Here is an 18,099-nt window from a genome sequence, read left to right on the forward strand (position 1 = left end):
TTCTTCTGTTCTACTGTTGAATACTTTTTCTTTCTCTACTCTTTTCCCGGATCTTACTCTGTAATTCTTTCTTACTCTTTTCTCTTATTTAATGTTTATTGTTATTCTATTCCTTGTTCTTGCTTTACTTTTATCTATGTCTAGCTAATTCTCCCTGCTAGGATTTAGGGGAGTCGATGAATGTATGTTAATTGCTAATTAGGTTCATAGTTTGTCGTTGTTGTTTTGTCTATGTTGTTAATCACTGCTTATAATTGTATCTTGCTATATGAATCGATGCATTTAGCCTTTTTAACCTTGGTAAGCCTTGACCTAGACCGGAAGGTTGGAAGGGGTGAGACATGTAGTGAACAATAGAATGCTTTAGTGAGGGCGGAAGCTAAGCTAATAGTATTTTAAGGCGAATTGAGACTGGAAGGAGATATTCGTTGCCCCTTAGACCGACACATCGACTAATCTGTGACCTTAGCTGTAATTAACTGACGTTTGTTGATAACCCGACATCCTAGTTTTCTCTCTTTCTTATTAATTTCTCTCATCATTAATTCTCTTCCCTTAATCTTGTTTAGTTTAGTTTTATTCAATTCAAAAACCCCAACTGTGACGTAGACAGACCGAATAGACAAGTAGATAGTGTCCGCCTCCCTATGGAGATCGACCCTACATACTGCTAGCTTCTGTTAGTGTAACTAGGTATTTTATTTTTGGTACCTGACGACGGTACCAGGCTCCGGGACCCAAACCTTCCTAGGATTGTAATATATAAACCAACTCGATCCTATCACAACAATAATTGCTTGCTTATAATTTGAGAATATGTTTGTATGATCAATTCCCATTAATTCCCTATGAACCCATGACACCCTACTGCTTTTAATCAATTGTTTACATCTATTTTTAATCATCTTGCTTGTTCTTTAACATTGTCATTTAGTTTAGTGATCTTCTTATCTCAACCCAAATTGTGACGCCCTTAGACACCACTACTTGCAATCGAAAATCCTACATCAATACCCGTCCCATGGGATCCGACCTTTACTTACCTCTTTACTAATAGTAGAGTAGTTTGTGAAGTTATAAATATTGTTTTGGTCTAGATGCTCCTAACGACATGTAACCGAAAACGATAGTCCCACCAAAAATGGCGCCGTTGCCGGGGACGGTGTTAACTTGATTTGATTTTCTTTGATTGTTCTTAGTTGTGTCTTTCTTTGCCTTGGGGAAGTAAAACTCCTCAAGGTTTGTTCTAGTTATTTTCAAGTTGTTTGATATTTTGCATGTCTAGAAGATCACAAGGTAACTTGTTACCCATTGATCACGAAATTGAAAGAACTTTGACAACCAATAGAAGACTTGCTAGAAATACTTTGAGAGATATTGGTGAGATTGTGGATATTCAACCAAACAATATTGAGTTCATCAACCCTTTTGCAAGAGAAGGAGAGGGGAACCCAACACAAAACCCACCACAAAATCAACCCACAATACCTAAATTTTCATCACATTCCGTACCAACCAAGGAGAACCTACCCAATGGTACTCCCACCACCACAACATTTGACCGGTAATTTCATTGCAAAATCCGCATTTATCCAATTAGTCGAAAGAAGCCAATTTGTGGGAATGCCTAGTGAAAACCCTCATTCTCATGTGGAGACTTTTTGTGACTATTGTGATGTGATTTCACAAACCAGAGTTACTCAAGACCAAATTCGATGGGTCTTATTTCCTTTTTCTTTGATTGGTACCGCGAAACAATGGCTAAAGAGCCTTGATAAGGCTACTCTTGGTATTGACTCTTGGAAGAAATTGGCTCTTGCTTTCTACAAAAAGTTCTACCCTCCGGAAAAGACTAACATGATAAGAGCCCACGAGGTTTAAATAAAGGGACGAAGAATCTTTGTACGAAGCTTGGGAGCGATTCAAAGGAACTTATCGCTCATGTCCTCATCATGGACTTAGCGAGTGGTTCTTGGTACAACAATTTTGGAATGGTCTTTATGAAGACTCCTAAAACATTCTCAACATGGGATCAAATGGTATGTTCACCGAAGTTGACGATAATCAAACAAGGAACAAGATTGAGGAAATGGCGGTCCATAACTCACAATATAGTAGACCTCGAAAGGGTACTAGAGGAGGAAAGCATGAAGTGGACTCTATTACTCAATTGGGTGTTCAACTTAGTGCTAATATTGATACCATTAATTTGAAGTTTGAGAAGGCTATGGTGAAACTTTAAGAAGCCTCCAAATCACCTAAGCAACATGTTAATGCCATGGTGGCATCTTCATCAATTCCAAGTGGAATATGTGAGAATTGTGGAACTTTGGGACATGACCAAAGTGAATGTAGGGGAACAAGTGAGCAAGTGAATGTTTTTCAAGCATACAAGAGTGGTACCCCTTATTCCAACTATTACAATGAAAACACCAAATTCCATCCAAATCTCTCAAACAAAAGCCAAAATGTTCAAAACCCTCAACCAACATACACCCCACCTCCAATGAGAAACCAAAATCAAAGACCCTTTTACAACCAAAACCAAGGTTACCAAAATAAAACTCCATACACTCAATCAAATGACCAAGGTTTTGATGTTCAAAAAGCGGCCCTCCAAATGTAAAAGAACCAACAAGAGTTTTTCACTCAAATGCAAAAGGATAGCCAAGCAAAATACATCATCATTAACAACATACTAGCTCACACAAAGATGTTGGAGACCCAAATGTCTCAATTAGCATCTTCAAGTTCACAAAGACTAAAGGGGCAATTACCACTTCAAGGTAACCCCCCAAGACAAGAATCGGTGAGTGCCATCCATTTGAGGAGTGGTACAAGGTATGAAGGGCCGAAGAGGCCCGTTGATGAAGATGTTGTGAATGCTAGTGACAAGGAAAGACTTGTTGAAAACTATAAAGAAGAAGAACCCACCATTCAAGAAGTTTCAAAGAAGGATGAAGAGAAGGCCAAAGAAAAGGAGCCTATTGTGATTAGACTTCCATTCCTGAGTCGTCAAGCTAAGCCTAAGTTTGATGACCAACTTGTAAAATTCATGGAGATTGTGAAGAATTTAGAAGTCTCAATTCCATTTACGGAATTGATCAATCATGTTCCGGCCTATGCAAAGTATATGAAAGATATCCTTACAAAGAATAAATCAATCCAGAAGCTTGAGACTATTGCTTTCACTAAAGTAAGTAGTGTTATTCTTCAAGGGAGTTCACCTCCAAAGCTCAAGGATCCGGGAATTTTCTCCATTCCATGCACTATTGGTGACACTACAATCAACAAAGCTTTATGTGACCTTGGGGCAAGTGTTAGTGTCATGCCATATTCGGTAAGCAAGAGGCTAGGAATGGGAGAGCTCAAATGCACCACCATCACGCTTCAAATGGCGGATAGACCAACAAAGACATCTTTAGGGGTGTGGGAAGATGTTCCCGTAAGAATTGGCAAATTCTTCATCCCTGTAGATTTTGTTATTGTTGACATGGAAGAAGATTCCAACATTCCTATTATTTTAGGAAGACCTTTCTTGCACACCGCGGGAGCGGTGATCAATGTAAAACATGGAGAGCTCACCCTTGAAGTGGGAGATGAAACCATCACTTTCAATCTTGACAAGACTATGAGAGCTCCACGATTACATGAGTCATGTTTTATGGTTGATCACTATAGCCGGAAAGATAATAGGAAGAAGTTGGCATTTCAATGGAAGAAGAAAGCGGATGATGCTCCATCAAAAGAGCAAGGAAATTGCAATAATAAGAGCTTGAAAAGCTCAACTATGACAAGTGAAGAAGAAGGCCTCATTGGCCAAGAAAAGAAAGAAGGAGAGTTGTCTTGATCAATTCAAGACATTTTTAGTGATCAAGTGGACGAAGTATACGGTCTTTGTGATGATGAGTTTGAAGGTGTAACACCCCCATATTCAGAGGAGCCTTAACTAGGCCTTCCTTAGGATATAAGGGCGTTACCATCTCGGTTTCCCGAGGACAGTAATAATCAGACGTCAATAAAAGAACTTTAATAGTGTATTACAAGTGATTTAAACCAACAAACTATATAAAATACACAACTCAGAGACTACTGGCTATGACTATCAAATCTTGTGAAGACTCATCCCCGCCTGGACTCCGGCTATCAACAACATCAACACCTGCTAAGACCGACTGCTCACCATAAGGGATCACGGCAGACACATAACAAACAAACAACCACACAAGGTCAGTACTGAGATAAGATAAGACAATGGCAACTGAAATCAACAATACAAATAATACCAGTTGTCCCAACCACATTCACAACAATCCAACTAACTCTGTCACTGACTGTCCACTGGACCAGCCCTGCCAGTGGGGGACCGTAGCCGTACCCACCAAATCCCCGCTCATCAAATCGAGCGATAATCCTGTCCATTAATGTGCACATCCCCTTCCGTGGCGGGTTCCATGAAGGGCGAAACTAGGGCGTGAAGCCACTCCCGCAAGTGACCCCACTCAGCCGAGAACGCATCTCGAGAACCAATCAACAACAATCACAACCACAATCACAATACAATTATTATAGCAAACAACCAAACACAACACAGCCACAATATCCGACACACTAGACCATCTACTTAAACTGAGTAGGCGAACCTACCTTTAAGCAACCGCAACCAATCCACGCCGACAGATAACATATCCAGCGACCAAGCAAAGCCTATAACCAGCATACAAATATCTATTACTAACAAGCAAACCCTAACTATAGAGACAAAGGCACGGATGATGACTATGACATACCTATTAGGGAGAAACTCAGCAAAAGACCGCTACCCGACTCAAGAGGCGCTCTCCTAAGGCACAAGAATCTTCACAAAGGTTTCCATGGAGGTTTTGAGGTGAAGGGAAGGGAAAGAGGCGACTGAAAGATAGGAGGAAAGTGGCGAAAGTGATTTGCGGATTTAACAAAACGCGATATAAAACCCTCGCTGAAAACCCGGCACTCGATCGAGTACCCAACATACTCGATCGAGTAGCCCCCTACTCGATCGAGTAACCTAGCTACTCGATCGAGTAGCCTCTGCTCTATCGAGTACCACCCTTAACACGCACCCCAAGATGGTTTTGGCATACTTTCCTAAGATTACTCCCGCTCCCAAGGACAAATCAATGATGGTGAAAGGGTCCCTAAAAGGGCGGGTATTACGCCTTCCCCCCTTAAAAAGAACTTCGTCCCCGAAGTTCAAATCACCTCTCCCGCTCACGACACGGAACCAACACAATCTCACCAACCTTCCCGGTCAAACCATTATCTCTGGAAACACCATTCCCCCCCCCATGCCATCATCATCCCCGTCTATACCTTATACCTAATGACTCTTACCACTATCACGCAAGCATTATCACCGTTAACTGTCACTCTACATGTATGCATCAATTCTTACTAATGATTAAGTATCAAACATCGACTTTTTCATATGAGCCAACGCAAACAACCATCGGTCATCGTGTTACAACAATTTATCAACCCGAAACGTATCTCATATTGACCTCATACTGTACAATTAACACCGCCGTGTTACTCAACTTATTCTTTTACTACGGCAGCGTCTTTGGAATAAAACTCTTTATGACATACATTCTATTACTTCTACTACAACGCACTACTCACTCCACAAACCGAGGTAACCAATTACGCTTCATACAAGTAAATTTCGAAAATTTTGCAATTAAACAACAAAACCTTCTAAGCAAACAAAGCATAATTTCGAAATCACCCTTTTATTTCGCGATAATTTTCGCGACATTACTCTTCCCCTCTAAAAAGGAACTTCGTCCCCGAAGTTCACCACTAAAATTATAGCACGTACTACCTATTATATGCATCAAAACATTAAAGAAACCATATTAGTTGTTATGGACATTACTCACTAACTATACACTTGTTAAATTAAAAATCATACACTCGCCACCGAAATGACTAGTCACCATTGATAACACATATTAATATGGTATGCACAAATGTACGAGAAGTTACAACTCCGATAAATAGATCGTAATGGGGCGTATGCAATATTAGAGTAACAAGAAATTATTACCGCCTTACTAATTGTGACAAACACGCTTATAAAACTTCAAACACGACTTCCAACACATGAAATTAACGGTTCAAAGGTGTTACTACACACTAATAACCACATTAAACATTAAACTTGCCCTTATAAAACAATTGAACATTTTTAATTTTTGAAAACCCCCTGTAACAGTGCTACTCGATCGAGTAGGTAACGGTACTCGATCGAGTACCAAGCTACTCGATCGAGTGTCCTGGCTACTCGATCGAGTAGCCTACAGGTCAGAATGCTTTTTACCCCATCTTCCTGCAGCTACTCGATAGAGTATGGGGTACTCTGTCGAGTACCTGCAGGCCAAGTTCCCTTATACAACCTGTCACAAGCCACATACATGCACATATTTGTCATCTAGAATCGAGTCGGAATGACTCCCCGATGTCTAATAACCTGCAACAAGTCAATAATAGGAAATCCGACCTTATGGCCAACAATACAAGTTCCAAAATAAAGTTTCAACTAAAACAACCGAAAATCTAACCATGCTACCAACAACAACTACTACTAACAATCATGAACGAAGATAGAAACAAGGAGTATCACTCCTCCTCCTCGCTATTCTTCCGCCGCCGAACATCACCTCATCATCACCACCACCCGAAGTACCTGCTCCCGATGTCCCTATCCCCGCGTCCACTCCTGCTCCTGCTCCTGGGCCCACATACCATGGAGTCAAGCCCCCGTAGGGGAAGGACTGAGGTGCCCCCCACGTCGACTGATCCACCCCGTAGGAATGGAAAACCCCTGTGTAGTCTCCAACTCCACTCCACCAAACTGGATGCGGTCCCTCGGTCCCTATCCCCTGAGCGTACGCCATCTCGTGCATGTTCCGGAGTGTCAAGGTAGATGACACTCTCTCCGCTGTAATCGGATCGCGTCTCCGGTGTCGAGGTAAGGGTAGCATGGAAAAGACTCGCCGCTGTTTGGGTGCTACTGGCTGTGGCCTAGTCTCCGAGGCCCTCTCTCTCACTCGACGGGGTCCCCTCACCACTCTGGGTCTCTCTACCACCTGAACTCCCGCATTCTCGCCCTTCGTCGGCTCCGGCATCTCCTCAAGGATGGTGCCGTCGATGAGGTAGGTCTCGTAGGCGGCGGGTCTGTCATCATCCTCCTCCTCCTCATCATCGGAGTCCACCGTCACTATTGTCGGCTCCAAGGGCTCCGTGGGTGGGAGGTGCTCGGAGCCGGAATCTTCATCCAACTCATCCCATACACCCTCCATGCTAGGCTACCGTCGGCCAAGGTCCTCAACCATTTCAGGTCGAGATAGTATTCACGATCCATGGTAGGCACGGGGGTAGCTAGAGGCACGTCGCCGAAGAAGCCTCAAAAGAGGTTAGCTTTTCACCTAACCGAGTGGCAATAGCCCCACAACTCGTGTACGGGAAGGGGAAGAAGCCATCAAGGCAAGGGCAAAGACAAACTATGGAAGGAGCATTAAAGACCACTTTCCAGGCCCGCTCCGGGTTGAGGTAAGACATCAGAAGTAAGACCTCATGATTATTCAATTTACTGATATCCTTTCGGTCATAGAGGAGGTTCGAGAGAGAACGGAGAAAGACCCTCAAGGTAATATGCTTTGAACATCATTAATCGGATGTTGCTCGAGGTGGGAGCTTGCTTCCCGGTCAAGCAAGGCATTAGGCGGAAGACGCCGCACTCACCGGAATGTCGGTGATGGAGTCCTTGGGAGGCTTGGCCAACCCAAGGTGAGAGGCAAACAGATCCATAGTCAACGAAAACTGGTATTCATCAATCTAAACTCAACGATCGACCCTGGTCATAGTTAAAAGAGCTCATGAACTCCAAGGTAAGAAAAGGGTAAGTATGCTTCCTCAGCCTATACAAACCCGTAAAACCCAAGGTCTCGAATATGTGACGGACATCCGTCTCTATCTCCAACTCCTCTAACACACTGGTGTCTATACACTTTGTAGGTCTCATCTTGCGTTTTTGTAAGGCTACAAAATGCTCCCTTTGCTTGAAGTCAACAAAAACAATCGTAGGGTATTCGGGACTGCGGGTACCACAGTCCACTCCCTCTCCCGACTCGGGTGGGTTACCCCTTCCCCGCTTACTTTGGCGGAGTCCAAGGTTCAGTCTCGGCATCTCGCTAAGGCATATGTTCAAGCAACTTATATAAACATGCAAGTATTGATTTCATGTAATTTGAATTCAACTTATCACCAGGCACACCAATCTATCAACAACTTTCAAGATGTGGAGCACATAATTCACACCGTTACTTTGAGTATTAAGTTAAGTACACATGTTCACCAAATAGCTTTCTAAGGTTTTAACATACGAGTTCAAATTATTATTACTCATAAGCCATAGTGGTGAAAGGATTTATCATGACGTTTACATATGCTCAACAAATTTGAATATCCTAGCATGATTCTAAAGTTATTCCAAACACACTTCTAATCACATGTTACTAATTCAAGAGAAAGAATAATTTATAATACATCATTATCACCCTTCACTATTATGTACAACAACTCAAATAAAATTTTCAGACGGTCTTTACAGCTGTGAAAATTTCGGCATGTATTCATCAATCATCGTTTCTATTAGCATATTGAAGTTCAACTCATGCTTATTCTGTCAATTACAACATCAATTTTTCAATTATAAATCACGAATTTCCATTTAAGGCACTTTTAAGACGGAGTTTTTAAGGTAACCTTCTAAGGGTAAGATCATCAAAATCTATCTTCCAACATGATATAAACAATACTTAAGGCTCAATTTTACCATCTAATCATTGTAAAACAACCAAAAATCGATTTCAATTTTGGAAACCCTAGAAATTTCGGGTTCAACCCTTGCAATTCCTAATCTAATCTACAGCAATTAGTCACCAACAAACATGGAAAGGAGGTATGTGAATCATATTTCAACCATCAAAAGCAACTACCTACTCATGTAAATCAAAAATTTCAGATTATTTCACTATTTTAACACATTTAAAGCAACAAACCATGTACATTAGAAAGAATAGCATACCTTGATTGATGAACAAAGTAGAGAAACGAAATTAAACTAAGAAACCAACCCCAAGATTCACTACTAACCCAAGAGAATGAGAGGATTTGAGAGGGAATAAGGAATTGAGAGTAGATTAGGTGGAGGTGTGTCGAAATATAGAGGAATAAGAAGAAGAAGAAATAGAAAGATTAGGGGTTTTAAGAAAACCCGTAGGATTCGCATACAAGAACTACTCGATCGAGTGCCTGGGGTACTCGATCGAGTACCACCCTACTCGATCGAGTAGGAGCTAAATCATCGAGTATCTGCAGGAATTTTCCCACATCCCGACGTTATAGCCTCCTAACTAGATCGAGTGAGGTATACTCGGTCTAGTAAGCACTCGCACTCGGTCGAGTAGAGTTAAGTACTCGGTCCGAACACCAAGTAACTCGAAGATACCTGCAAAACAACGCCGCGTGTCGATTCCAAACTAAGTTCGGGGTTCGACACTAATTATCACATTCAATCACGTTTTATAACCATTGTCGCGCAAAATACAACCCTTCAACAACTAAGCGACATATCACGTTACGTTATACAAATTACCCAACTCGGTCTACCTGTCACCGAGTTATTTATAAGCCTAGTCGTGTCATTTTATTACACTTAAACTTGTTTTACATGTTACTACTAAACTCATGCTTACTCCAAGTTGAAGCGGATGAGTAACATTAGTTCTTTCTTTCACGTATTACATAAATGCATACTTTTCAAAACAAATTAATCTACCATGTTTCACATTCTATCATAAGCAATTTATTTTAGTACGAATCACACATTACGCAAATGGAAAAAGTTCAACCAACAAATAGGCATGAACGCATTACTATACGCTATGTCTCGAATTATAATTCTACTATGCTATAACTATCATCATAGTGATTATTAGGGATTTATAAACTCGTATATGACTTCCGTCATCAATAACTTATAGCAAACATCTACATGCTCGCTCTTCATGTCACAACGTTCAGGGCCCACATTTTCACGCATTCCTATCACGTAAACTTTCGTCACATATCCCATAGCCATTACATAAGCTCACTAATCATCCAAAGAACCTCACTAATCTCATTGACAATTACCATACACGGTCTAATATATCACTAATACACCCCTATCAATTCTAACAAAGACTTAACCGGAGGTAGCTCCGGCACAATTAACATACATAGCACACATAGACACACGGACTCCACATTCCCATCCCATGTGACTGGCTTAAGTGTCATGGGGCCAAGATTTTGAAATGAGGGCGCCTACTCACCCAAAATCTAGCATCAGCCGGGGCTCCCATTACACATACACCAGGTTCATTTTATTAGACTCCCTACGTTCATTATGTTCATTTGTTACAGGTTCCAAAATCGTCGCTCTGATACCACTTTGTAACACCCCCATATTCAGAGGAGCCTTAACTAGGCCTTCCTTAGGATATAAGGGCGTTACCATCTCGGTTGCCCGAGGACAGTAATAATCAGACGTCAATAAAAGAACTTTAATATTGTATTACAAGTGATTTAAACCAACAAACTATATAAAATACACAACTCAGAGACTACTGGCTATGACTATCAAATCTTGTGAAGACTCATCCCCGCCCGACTCCGCTATCAACAACATCAACACCGCTAAGACCGATCGCTCACCATAAGGGATCACGGCGGACACATAACAAACAAACAACCACACAAGGTCAAGATCGAGATAAGATAAGACAATGGCAAATCGAAATCAACAATACAAATAATACCATTGTCCCAACCACATTCACAACAATCCAACTAACTCACACGATCGTCCACCGGACCACCGCCAATGGGGGACCGCACCGCACCCACCAAATCCCCGCTCATCAAATCGAGCGATAACCCTGTCCATTAATATGCACATCCCCTTCCGTGGCGGGTTCCACGAAGGGCGAAACTAGGGCGTGAAGCCACTCCCGCAAGTGACCCCACTCAGCCGAGAACGCATCTCGAGAACCAATCAACAACAATCACAACCACAATCACAATACAATTATTATAGCAAACAACCAAACACAACACAAACCACAATATCCGACACACTAGACCATCTACGTAAACCGAGTAGGCAAACCTACCTTTAAGCAACCGCAACCAATCCACGCCGACGATAACATATCCAAAGACCAAGCAAAGCCTATAACCAGCATACAAATATCTATTACTAACAAGCAAACCCTAACTATAGAGACAAAGGCACGGATGATGACTATGACATACCTATTAGGGAGAAACTCAGCAAAAGACCGCTACCCGACTCAAGAGGCGCTCTCCTAAGGCACAAGAATCTTCACAAAGGTTTCCATGGAGGTTTTGAGGTGAAGGGAAGGGAAAGAGGCGACTGAAAGATAGGAGGAAAGTGGCGAAAGTGATTTGCGGATTTAACAAAACGCGATATAAAACCCTCGCTGAAAACCCGGCACTCGATCGAGTACCCAACATACTCGATCGAGTAGCCCCCTACTCGATCGAGTAACCTAGCTACTCGATCGAGTAGCCTCTGCTCTATCGAGTACCACCCTTAACACGCACCCCAAGATGGTTTTGGCATACTTTCCTAAGATTACTCCCGCTCCCAAGGACAAAAATGATGGTCAAACGGTCCCTAAAAGGGCGGGTATTACGTCTTCCCCTTAAAAGAACTTCGTCCCCCGGGTTCAAATCACCTCTCCCGCTCACGACACGGAACCAACACAATCTCACCAACCTTCCCGGTCAAACCATTATCTCTGGAAACACCATTCCCCCCCCCCCCCCATGCCATCATCATCCCCGTCTATACCTTATACCTAATGACTCTTACCACTATCACGCAAGCATTATCACCGTTAACTGTCACTCTGCATGTATGCATCAATTCTTACTAATGATTAAGTATCAAACATCGACTTTGCCATATGAGCCAACGCAAACAACCATCGGTCATCGTGTGACAACAATTTATCAACCCGAAACGTATCTCATATTGACCTCATACTGTACAATTAACACCGCCGTGTTACTCAACTTATTCTTTTACGGCACAGCGTGCCGGAATAAAACTCTTTATGACATACATTCTATTACTTTTACTACAACGCACTACTCACTCCACAAACCGAGGTAACCAATTACGCTTCATACAAGTAAATTTCGAAAATTTTGCAATTAAACAACAAAACCTTCTAAGCAAACAAAGCATAATTTCGAAATCACCCTTTTATTTCGCAATAATTTTCGCGACATTACTCTTCCCCTCTAAAAAGGAACTTCGTCCCCCGGTTCACCACTAAAATTATAGCACGTACTACCTATTATATGCATCAAAACATTAAAGAAACCATATTAGTTGTTATGGACATTACTCACTAACTATACACTTGTTAAATTAAAAATCATACACTCGCCACCGAAATGACTAGTCACCATTGATAACACATATTAATATGGTATGCACAAATGTACGAGAAGTTACAACTCCGATAAATAGATCGTAATGGGGCGTATGCAATATTAGAGTAACAAGAAATTATTACCGCCTTACTAATTGTGACAAACACGCTTATAAAACTTCAAACACGACTTCCAACACATGAAATTAACGGTTCAAAGGTGTTACTACACACTAATAACCACATTAAACATTAAACTTGCCCTTATAAAACAATTGAACATTTTTAATTTTTGAAAACCCCTCAGATAAAGTGCTACTCGATCGAGTAGGTAACGGTACTCGATCGAGTACCATGCTACTCGATCGAGTGTCCTGGCTACTCGATCGAGTAGCCTACAGTCGAATGCTTTTTACCCCATCTTCCTGCGCAGCTACTGATAGAGTATGGGGTACTGTCGAGTACCGCAGCCAAGTTCCCTTATACAACCTGTCACAAGCCACATACATGCACATATTTTTCATCTAGAATCGAGTCGGAATGACTCCCCGATGTCTAATAACCTGCAACAAGTCAATAATAGGAAATCCGACCTTATGGCCAACAATACAAGTTCCAAAATAAAGTTTCAACTAAAACAACCGAAAATCTAACCATGCTACCAACAACAACTACTACTAACAATCATGAACGAAGATAGAAACAAGGAGTATCACTCCTCCTCCTGCTGCTGCTGCTGCTGCTCGAACATCACCTCATCATCACCACCACCCGAAGTACCGCTCCCCGATGTCCCTATCCCCGCGTCCACTCCACCGCTCCCCGCTTCCCCGGGCCCACATACCATGGAGTGAAGCCCCGTAGGGGAAGGACCGAGGTGCCCCCACGTCGACCGATCCACCCCGTAGAATGGAAAACCCCGTGTAGTCTCCAACTCCACTCCACCAAATCGGATGCGGTCCCTCGGTCCCTATCCCCCGAGCGTACGCCATCTCGTGCATGTTCCGAGTGTCAAGGTAGATGACACTCTCTCCGCCAGGTAATCGGATCGCGTCTCCGGGTGTCGAGTTAAGGGTAGCATGGAAAAGACCGCTAGCTGCGCTGCTGTGGTGCTACCGGCTGTGGCCTAGTCTCCGAGGCCCTCTCCCTCACTCGACGGGGTCCCCTCACCACTCTGGGTCTCTCTACCACCCGAACTCCCGCATTCTCGCCCTTCGTCGGCTCCGGCATCTCCTCAAGGATGGTGCCGTCGATGAGGTAGGTCTCAGTCAGGGCGGGGTTCTGTCATCATCCTCCTCCTCCTCGTCATCGGAGTCCACCGTCACTCTCATCGGCTCCAAGGGCTCCGTGGGTGGGAGGTGCTCGGAGCCGGAATCTTCATCCAACTCATCCCATACACCCTCCATGCTAGGCTACCGTCGACCAAGGTCCTCAACCATTTCAGTCGAGATAGTATTCACGATCCATGGTAGGCACGGGGGGTAGCTAGAGGCACGTACGCCAAGAAGCCTCAAAAGAGGTTAGCTTTTCACTAACCGAGTGGCAATAGCCCCACAACTCGTGCACGGAAGGGGAAGAAGCCATCAAGGCAAGGGCAAAGACAAACTATGGAAGGAGCATTAAAGACCACTTTCCAGGCCCGCTCCGGGTTGAGGTAAGACATCAGAAGTAAGACCTCATGATTATTCAATTTACTGATATCCTTTCGGTCATAGAGGAGGTTCGAGAGAGAACGGAGAAAGACCCTCAAGGTAATATGTCAACATCATTAATCAAAGATGTTGCTCGAGGTGGGAGCTTGCTTTCCACCAAAGCAAGGCATTAGGCGGAAGACGCCGCACTCACCGGAATGTCGGTGATGGAGTCCTTGGGAGGCTTGGCCAACCCAAGGTGAGAGGCAAACAGATCCATAGTCAATGTAAAACTCGTATTCATCAATCTAAACTCAATCGACCCGCCGGGTCATAGTTAAAAGAGCTCATGAACTCCAAGGTAAGAAAAGGGTAAGTATGCTTCCTCAACCTATACAAACCCGTAAAACCCAAGGTCTCGAATATGTGACGGACATCCGTCTCTATCTCCAACTCCTCTAACACACCGGTGTCTATACACTTTGTAGGTCTCATCTTGCGTTTTTGTAAGGCTACAAAACGCTCCCTTTGCTTGAAGTCAACAAAAACAATCGTAGGGTATTCGGGGACCGCGGGTACCACAGTCCACTCCCCTCTCCCGACTCAGGGGGGTTACCCTCCCCGCTTACTTTGGCGGAGTCCAAGGTTCGCCTCGGATCTCGCTAAGGCATATGTTCAAGCAACTTATATAAACATGCAAGTATTGATTTCATGTAATTTGAATTCAACTTATCACCAGTGCACACCAATCTATCAACAACTTTCAAAGATGTGGAGCACATAATTCACACCGTTACTTTGAGTATTAAGTTAAGTACACATGTTCACCAAATAGCTTTCTAAGGTTTTAACATACGAGTTCAAATTATTATTACTCATAAGCCATAGTGGTGAAAGGATTTATCATGACGTTTACATATGCTCAACAAATTTGAGTATCCTAGCATGATTCTAAGGTTATTCCAAACACACTTCTAATCACATGTTACTAATTCAAGAGAAAGAATAATTTATAATACATCATTATCACCCTTCACTATTATGTACAACAACTCAAATAAAATTTTCAGACGGTCTTTACAGCTGTGAAAATTTCGGCATGTATTCATCAATCATCGTTTCTATTAGCATATTGAAGTTCAACTCATGCTTATTCTGTCAATTACAACATCAATTTTTCAATTATAAATCACGAATTTCCATTTAAGGCACTTTTAAGACGGAGTTTTTAAGGTAACCTTCTAAGGGTAAGATCATCAAAATCTATCTTCCAACATGATATAAACAATACTTAAGGCTCAATTCTACCATCTAATCATTGTAAAACAACCAAAAATCGATTTCAATTTTGGAAACCCTAGAAATTTCGGGTTCAACCCTTGCAATTCCTAATCTAATCTACAGCAATTAGTCACCAACAAACATGGAAAGGAGGTATGTGAATCATATTTCAACCATCAAAAGCAACTACCTACTCATGTAAATCGAAAATTTCAGATTATTTCACTATTTTAACACATTTAAAGCAACAAACCATGTACATTAGGAAGAATAGCATACCTTGATTGATGAACAAAGTAGAGAAACGAAATTAAACTAAGAAACCAACCCCAAGATTCACTACTAACCCAAGAGAATGAGAGGATTTGAGAGGGAATAAGGAATTGAGAGTAGATTAGGTGGAGGTGTGTCGAAATATAGAGGAATAAGAAGAAGAAGAAGAAATAGAAAGATTAGGGGTTTTAAGAAAACCCGTAGGATTCGCTGTACAGTAACCTACTCGATCGAGTGCCTGGGGTACTCGATCGAGTACCACCCTACTCGATCGAGTAGGAGCTAAATCGTCGAGTATCTGCAGGAATTTTCCCACATCCCGACGTTATAGCCTCCTAACTAGATCGAGTGAGGTATACTCGGTCTAGTAAGCACTCGCACTCGGTCGAGTAGAGTTAAGTACTCGGTCCGAACACCAAGTAACTCGAAGATACCTGCAAAACAACGCTGCGTGTCGATTCCAAACTAAGTTCGGGGTTCGACACTAATTATCACATTCAATCACGTTTTATAACCATTGTCGCGCAAAATACAACCCTTCAACAACTAAGCGACATATCACGTTACGTTATACAAATTACCCAACTCGGTCTACCTGTCACCGAGTTATTTATAAGCCTAGTCGTGTCATTTTATTACACTTAAACTTGTTTTACATGTTACTACTAAACTCATGCTTACTCCAAGTTGAAGCGGATGAGTAACATTAGTTCTTTCTTTCACGTATTACATAAATGCATACTTTTCAAAACAAATTAATCTACCATGTTTCACATTCTATCATAAGCAATTTATTTTAGTACGAATCACACATTACGCAGCGGAAAAATTTCAACCAACAAATAGGCATGAACGCATTACTATACGCTATGTCTCGAATTATAATTCTACTATGCTATAACTATCATCATAGTGATTATTAGGGATTTATAAACTCGTATATGACTTCCGTCATCAATAACTTATAGCAAACATCTACATGCTCGCTCTTCATGTCACAACGTTCAGTTCCACATTTTCACGCATTCCTATCACGTAAACTTTCGTCACATATCTCATAGCCATTACATAAGCTCACTAATCATCCAAAGAACCTCACTAATCTCATTGACAATTACCATACACGGTCTAATATATCACTAATACACCCCTATCAATTCTAACAAAGACTTAACCGGAGGTAGCTCCGGCACAATTAACATACATGGCACACATAGACACACGGACTCCACATTCCCATCCCATGTGACTGGCTTAAGTGTCATGGGGCCAAGATTTTGAAATGAGGGCGCCTACTCACCCAAAATCTAGCATCAGCCGGGGCTCCCATTACACATACACCAGGTTCATTTTATTAGACTCCCTACGTTCATTATGTTCATTTGTTACAGGTTTCAAAATCATCGCTCTGATACCACTTTGTAACACCCCCATATTCAGAGGAGCCTTAACTAGGCCTTCCTTAGGATATAAGGGCGTTACCATCTCGGTTGCCCGAGGACAATAATAATCAGACGTCAATAAAAGAACTTTAATATTGTATTACAAGTGATTTAAACCAACAAACTATATAAAATACACAACTCAGAGACTACTGGCTATGACTATCAAATCTTGTGAAGACTCATCCCCGCCGGACTCCGCTATCAACAACATCAACACTGCTAAGACCGATTTTGCTCACCATAAGGGATCACGGCAGACACATAACAAACAAACAACCACACAAGGTCAGTACTGAGATAAGATAAGACAATGGCAACTGAAATCAACAATACAAATAATACCAGTTGTCCCAACCACATTCACAACAATCCAACTAACTCACATCGACCGTCCACCGGACCCGACCCATCGCCAAAGGGGACCGCAGTACCGTACCCACCAAATCCCCGCTCATCATATCGAGCGATAACCCCGTCCATTAATGTGCACATCCCCTTCCGTGGCGGGTTCCACGAAGGGCGAAACTAGGGCGTGAAGCCACTCCCGCAAGTGACCCCACTCAGCCGAGAACGCATCTCGAGAACCAATCAACAACAATCACAACCACAATCACAATACAATTATTATAGCAAACAACCAAACACAACACAGCCACAATATCCGACACACTAGACCATCTACAGAAACTGAGTAGGCGAACCTACCTTTAAGCAACCGCAACCAATCCACGCCGACGGATAACATATCCAAATGACCAAGCAAAGCCTATAACCAAAGATACAAATATCTATTACTAACAAGCAAACCCTAACTATAGAGACAAAGGCACGGATGATGACTATGACATACCTATTAGGGAGAAACTCAGAAAAGACCGCTACCCGACTCAAGAGGCGCTCTCCTAAGGCACAAGA

General features: G+C 42.3%; 1 non-coding gene across 1 annotated transcript; it reads right to left on the reverse strand.

The window, feature by feature from the left end:
- Positions 1 to 1,851: 1,851 nt before the first annotated feature.
- On the reverse strand, positions 1,852 to 1,959 carry LOC141635883 (small nucleolar RNA R71). The gene has a single exon (XR_012540538.1). It is a non-coding gene; the product is annotated as a small nucleolar RNA R71 (small nucleolar RNA).
- Between the last annotated feature and the right edge of the window lie 16,140 nt (positions 1,960 to 18,099).

The sequence above is a fragment of the Silene latifolia genome, chromosome Y, assembly GCF_048544455.1.
Source record: "Silene latifolia isolate original U9 population chromosome Y, ASM4854445v1, whole genome shotgun sequence".
Classification (NCBI taxonomy): Eukaryota; Viridiplantae; Streptophyta; class Magnoliopsida; order Caryophyllales; family Caryophyllaceae; genus Silene; species Silene latifolia.